Below are 7,371 nucleotides of genomic sequence, written 5' to 3'. Positions count from 1 at the left end.
AGTCACAGGGGATTCAATTGTAAGGGGAGTAGGTAGACAGTTCTGTGGTCGACAACGAGACTCCCAAATCATATGTTGCCTCCCAGTTGCACGAGTCAGGGATGTCTCAGATCGGCTGCAGAACATTCTGAAGGAGGATGAACAGCCAGTTGACGTGGTGCATATAGGTACCAATGATATAGGTAAAAAGCGGGATGAGGTCCTACAATCAGAATTTAGGGAGTGAGGAGCCAAGTTTAAAAAGTCGGCCCTCAGAGGTAGTAATCTCAGTATTGCTACCAGTGCCACTTGGAAATGAAAGAATAGGCAGGATGAATGATTAGAATGCAGGACAGACATGTTCCTGTGAAAATGAGAGATAGAAATGGCAAGTTTCGGGAACCATGGATGACGGGTGGAATTGAGAGACTAGCTGAGATGAAAAAGGAAGTGATAATAATATCGTGGCGACTCAAAACTGATGAAGCTTTGGAGGAATATCGGGAAAGTAGGACAAATCACAAACGCGTAATAAAGAGGGATAAAAGGGGTCATGAAATATCTTTGGCTAACAGAGTTAAGGAAAATCCCAAAGCCTTTTATTTGTATATAAGGAGCAAGCGGGTAACTAGAGAAAGGATTGGCCCACTCAATGACAAAAGAGGGAACTTATGCGTGGAGTCAGAGGGAAATGAGTGAGATTCTTAATGAGTACTTTGCATCGGTATTCACCAAGGAGAGGGACATGAAGGATTTTGAGGCTAGGAATGGATGTTTAAATACACTAGGTCATGACGGCATAAGGAAGGAGGAGGATTTGGGTATTATAAAAGGCATTAAGGTGGACCGGTCCCCAGGACCAGATGGGATCTATCCCAGGTTACTGAGGGAAGCAAGCGACGAAATTGCTGGAGCCTTAACAGATATATATATATCTTTACAGCATCCTTGAGCACGGGTGAGGTACTGGAGGACTGGAGAATTGCTAATGTTGTCCCTTTGTTTAAGAAGGGTAGCAGGGATAATCCAGTGAATTGTAGACATGTGAGCTTGACGTCAGTGGTAGGCAAACTGTTGGAGAAGATACTGAGGGATAGGGAAGAAAATAGACTTATCAGTGATAGGCAGGATGGTTTTGTGCAGAGAAGGTCATGTCTTACAAACGTAATAGAATTATTTGAGGAAGTGACAAAGTTAATTAATGAGGGAAGGGCTGTAGATGTCATATACATGGACTTCAGTAAGGCGTTTGATAAAGTTTCCCATGGCAGGTTGATGGAAAAAGTGAAGTAGTATGGAGTTCAGTGTGTACTAGCTAGATGGATAAAGAACTGGCTGGGCAACAGGAGACAGAGAGTAGTGGTGGAAAGGAGTGTCTCAAAATGGAGAAGGGTGACTAGTGGTGTTCCACAGGGATCCGTGCTCGGACTACTGTTGTTTGTGATGTACATAAATTATTTGGACGAATGTATAGGTGGTCTGATGAGCAAGTTTGCAGATGATACTAAGATTGGTGGAGTTGCAAATAGCGAAGAGGACTGTCAGAGAATACAGCAAAATATAGATTGATTGGAGAGTTGGGCAGAGAAATGGCAGATGGAGTTCAATCCAGGCAAATGCGAGGTGATGCATTTTGGAAGATCTAACTCAAGAGCAGACTATGTGGTCAATTGAAGAGTCCTCAGGAAAAGTGATCTACAGAGAGATCTGGGAGTCATGTCCATTGTACCCTGAAGGTTGCAACGCAGGTCGATAGAGTGGTTTAAAAGGCATACAGCATGCCTGCCTTTATGGACGGGGAATTGAGTACAAGAGTCGGCAGGTCATGTTACAGTTGTATAGGACTTTGATTAGACTACATTTGGAATACTGCGTGCAGTTCTGGTCACCACATTACCAGAAGGATGTGGATGCTTTAGAGAGGGTGCAGAGGAGGTTCGCCAGGATGTTGCCTGGTATGGAGGGTGCTAGCTATGAAGAAAGGTTGAGTAGATTAGGATTTTTTACGTTGGAAAGATGGAGGTTGAGTGGGGACCTTATTGAGGGCTACAAAATTATGAGAGGTATGGACAGGGTGGAGGGCAACAAGCTTTTTCCAAGAGTGGGGGGTGTCAATTACAAGGGGGTATCGATTTCAAGGTGAGAGGGGAAAAGTTTAAGGGAGATGTGCATGGAAAGTGTTTTACGCAGAGGGTGGTGGGTGCCTGGAACGATTTGCCAGCGGAGGTGGTAGAAGCGGGCACGATAGCATCATTTAAGATACATCAGGACAGATATATGAACGGGCGGGAAACAGAGTGAATTGACTTTGGAAAATAGGCGACAGGTTTAGATAAAGGATCTGGATCAGCGCAGGCTGGGAGGGCCGAATGACCTATTCCTGTGCTGTGATTTTCTTTGTTCTTTGTTCTGTGAATGCGTGAATTAAGATATGCTGCAGAAGGGAGGGGTTCAGATTCTTGAAACATTGGGACCAGTTCTGGGGGAGGTGGGACTACTACAAATTGGTCAGTCTATATCTGGGCCGGACTGGAACCAATATCCTTGGGGGTGCTGTTGGGGATGGTTTAAACTGATGTGGCGGGGGATGGGAACGAAATGAGGAGGTTAGTGGACAGTAAGGAGGTAGGAACTAAAGCCTGTAAGGAACTAGATCATGAAGTCAGCGTGACTAAGGGGAAGAGGCAGGGAGCAGATGATGAACACAAAGGGTCTGATTGTCTGAGGTACATTTGTTTTAATGCAGGAAGTGTAGTAGGTAAGGCAAATGAACTTAGGTCTTGGATTAGTACCTGTGAGTATGATGTTATTGCTATTACTGAAACCTGGTTAAGGGAAGGACATGAGGCGGGATAGAGAGGGAGGTGAAAGGGGTGGAGGAGTTGCATTACTGGTCAGAGAGGATATCACAGCTGTGCTGAAGGAGGGCACTATGGAGGACTCGAGCAGCGAAGCGATATGGGCAGAGCTCAGAAATAGGAAGGGTGCGGTAACAATGTTGGGGCTGTACTACAGACCTCGCAACAGCGAGCGTAAGATGGAGGTACAAATATGTAAACAGATTATGGAAAGATGTAGGAGCAACAGGTGATAGGAGATTTTTATTTTCCCAACATTGACTGGGATACACTTAGTATCAGAGGTCTAGACGGAGCAGAATTTGCACGGAGCATCCAGGAGGGTTTTCTAGAGCAGTATATAAACTCAGGAAGGGGCCATACCCGACCTGGCAATGAGCCAGGGCAGGTGGTTGAAGTTTCAGTCGGGGATTACTTTGGGAATAGTGATCTCAATTCGATTCGTTTTATAATACTCATGGGCAATGACAAGAGTGGTCCTGAAGGAAGAGTGCTAAATTGGGGGAGAGTCAACTAGACCAAAATTCGACAGGAGCTGGGGAATGTGGATTGGGAGTGCTGTTTGAAGGTAAATCTACATTTGATATGTGGGAGGCTTTTAAAGGGAGATTGATTAGAGTGCAGGACAGACATGTTCCTGTGAAAATGAGGAATAGAAATGGCAAGATACGGGAACCATGGATGAGAGGTGAAATTGTGAGACTAGCTTAGAGGAAAAAGGAAGCATACATAATGTCTAGGCGACTGAAGGCAGACGAAGCTTTGGAAGAATATCGGGAATGTAGGAATATTCTGAAACGAGGAATCAAGAGGGCTAAAAGTGGTCATGAAATATCTTTAGCAAACAGAGTTAAGGAAAATCCCAAAGCCTTTTATTCATATATAAGGAACAAGAGGGTAACTTGAGAAACTCAAGGACAAAGGAGGAAAGTTATGCGTGGAGTCAGAGAAAATGGGTGAGATTCTTAATGAGTACTTTGCATCGGTATTCACCGAGGAGAGAGACATGACGGATGTTCAGGTTAAGGATAGATGTGTGATTACTCTGGGTCAAGTTGGCATAAGGAGCGAGGATGTGTTGGGTATTCTAAAAGGCATTAAGGTGGACAAGTCCCACTTGTCCTGATGGGATCTATCCCAGGTTACTGAGGGAAGTGAGAAGTGAGAGAGGAAATAGCTGGCACCTTAACAGATATCTTTGCATCATCCTTGAACACGGGTGAGGTACTGGAGGACTGGAGAATTGCTCATGTTGTCCCCTTGTTTAAGAAGGGTAGCAGGGATAATCCGGGTTATTAAAGACCAGTGAGGCTGATGTTAGTGGTCGGGAAGCAGTGGGAGAAGATACTGAGGGGTTGGATCTATTCCCATTTGGAAGAAAAAGGGTTTATCGGTGATAGGCAACATGGTTTTGTGCAGGGAAGATCATGTCTTACAAACCTAACAGAATTATTTGACGAAGTGACAAAGTTAATTAATGAGGGAATGGCTGCAGATGTCATATGCATGGACTTCAGTAAGGCGTTTGATAAAGTTTCCCATGGCAGGTTGATGGAAAAAGGGAAGTCATATGTAGTTCAAGGCATACTAGCTAGATGGATAAAGAACTGGCTGGGCAACAGGAGAAAGAGAGTAGTCGTAGAAGGGAGTTTCAAAATGGAGAACTGTGACCAGTGGTGTTCCACAGGGATCCGTGCTGGGACCACTGTTCTTTGTGATATACATAAATTATTTGGAGGAAGTTATAGGTGATCTGATTAGTAAATTTGCATATTACACTTAGATTGGTGGAGTAGCAGATAGTGAATGGGACTGTCAGAGAATACAACAGAATATAGGTGGATTGGAGAGTTGGGCAGATAAATGGCAGATGCAGTTCTATCCAAGCAAAGGCAACATGATGCATTTTGGAAGATCCAATTCAAGAGCGAACTATACTGTAAATTAAAAAGTCCTGGGGAAAATTGATGTACAGAGAGATCTGGCTGTTTAGGTCCATTATACCCTGAAGGTGGCTGCGTAGGAGGTTGAGGGGGGGCCTCATTGAGGTCTACAAAATCATGAGAGATATAGACAGTGTGGATAGCAAGAATCTTTTTCCCAGAGTGGACTAGGGATCTCGAGTTCATGGTGAGAGGAGAAAAGTTTAAGGGAGAAAAAGGGAGATGCGTGGAATGTTCTTGATGCAGAGGATGGTGGGTGCCTGGAACGCATTGCCAGTGGAGGTGGGCGAGTGGAGCTATCCCCTGAGGCCCCCCACCATCTGGCTCTGTCAATTTTGGATGGTCACTCACGTCTCGACCAGGGTCTGCACATTTGCGGCCATGGAATGCAGAGAGTGGACCATCCCCGTCTGGGACTGTGCCACCACCCTGAGTGTCTGTGCCACATCAACCCTTTGGGACGAGGCAACACCACACAGTGTTTGCACCCGGGAAATGCAGCCGAGTTCTCAGCCATGGCCTGCCCTGGCTACGCCACGCTAAGGAGTACCGCTGCGGTGACCAGGTGCCTCTGGCACATGCCTGCCAGTGAAGGGCAGCCCTGTCCTACGCCTCTACGCACGCCTGCACAGAATGCCCCAGGCCTTGCATACTCTGAGCCATATCCGGCACCATCGCTTCCACCGCAGACACCATCTATGTGGCACGCAAGACTGACACCACCTGCTGCTCCTGCACGTGGATGGACTCCTCCACCTGTACCTGTAGGTCCTGGAAGCTGGCAGTGATTCATTTTTATAGCGCCTCGCTGTCCGATTGCACCGACAATGTGATTGGGACTGGTTGTTCCAGGAGCCCGGAACTTGTCTTGAAGGCAGCTGGTTCCTGGAGCTGACCTGCCCTCCGACCTTCCGACCAATCGGCCGCTCCCACCTCCACCCGCTGACTAGATGTGATGTATAATGCACACCAGATGGTGTGCAAGGACCCTCTTCACTAATGTGCCCAACCGAGGTGATAGTCTCTGAGATGGTAGAGTGTGTTCGTGACAGCTGTGATGGAAAGTCTGTGCCCTCCTCTGACCCGAACTTCTGCATCTCCTGAGTATTGGGCAGAGATCTGGTGTTCACGCCGCTCTCCAAGTCAGCGCTCTGCCATCTGGGGGGCACTGGCTCTGGCACTGGTTGGGTCAGGGGGCGCCGGATGGAGAGGCCCAATCTCCGGCAGTTCCTGTAACACTCAAAACGTGAGGGGGGTGCGGGTTGGGGGCGTGAGTTGAAGGGTGTTGCAGGTTACGGGCGTGAGGCAGATGTATGTGTGGGGGGCTTCCACACATGTCTCATGGGGTTCCGCAACTAAGCTGGGTCTCACTTGCTTGCCCACCGCCTTTCCTCCGGGTTGCCGACCACATCCAGTGCTCTCTGCTCAGCCAAGGTGAGTGTTTGCCCATCCGGTCTTCTCCCACTTCCGGCAGGGCAGACACACGGAATACAAGCAATGACAGTCCAACGCATGCAGCCCACAGATGATGGAACCAGCGGTTAGGGCACCCTAAATTGTGCTGGCATGGGTCCTGGCATGTCGGGCAGGGTGGGGTTTCGTCCATCCCCTAGGGACCGGGTTACTGGTATGCGGGGCCGAGGTTAGTGCCAGGGGCACAGTGCTGCCGACACCCCCTGGGCGCCCTGAGGAGGTTGTACAGTTTCATCCTGATTGGATGCCAGTCTGGACAACATTGCCCACGGCACTGACCGTGACTGCCACCTGTGCCCAGACAAGGTGAACGGCGGCACCTGGCGGCCTTCTTCCCAGACAGGATCAACCACCTCTCATCCACGGCATTCAGATAGCTGTCCAGCTCAGCGTCCCTGAACCGTGGCGCTGCTCTCCTTCCAGCCATCTTGTTGGCTGGGACAGTGTGCGTGGGGATGGATCATTTATGTGCGGCTGCGGCATGTGAGCCTCATATGCGCCAATCCCGTGGGGTGGGATTCTCCATTTCTGAGACAAAGTGCTGCATTCTCCGGTTGCCGTCACCTAAATCATGTACGGCGATTGACCGGTGAATCTGAAATCGGGACAGCAATGGTCAAACGGTGGTTCGACCTCCTGAAGATGCAGTTCAGGTACCAGGATAACTGTGGAGCGCCCTCCAGTATGATGATGAGAGGATTGCCCGCATCATGGTAGCCTGCTCCATTCTCCACAAGATTGCACAGTAGAGGTATGCGGAGGAGGTACGCCAGGCCTCGTCCTACGAGGAGGATGTGGTGGAGGGTGAGGGTGGGCAGAACATGGAGCCCAGATAGGCACGGGAGTCTACACAAGGGATGTGCAAGGGCCAAACTGCTCTGACAGCTCCAGGTTCACCGACTAGGAGGGTGGATTGTGTGGGGGGGTAACTGGCCAGGGGTACCAACACCACATGCCAACCACACAGCCCCTCACGCCCCCGCTCCGGCCACTCCCCGTCTGCAACCCCCTCCATGATACACACCTGATGCACTATGGTATGGGGGGGCTCTGGGTTGGCAGTAACATCGGGTCTGCTCCATGGGATGTGTAGCCATCTGAGGTGGCCAAGTCCCGAT

The sequence above is a fragment of the Scyliorhinus canicula genome, chromosome 13, assembly GCF_902713615.1.
Source record: "Scyliorhinus canicula chromosome 13, sScyCan1.1, whole genome shotgun sequence".
NCBI lineage: Eukaryota > Metazoa > Chordata > Chondrichthyes > Carcharhiniformes > Scyliorhinidae > Scyliorhinus > Scyliorhinus canicula.
Note: the sequence above shows the minus strand (reverse complement) of the source record.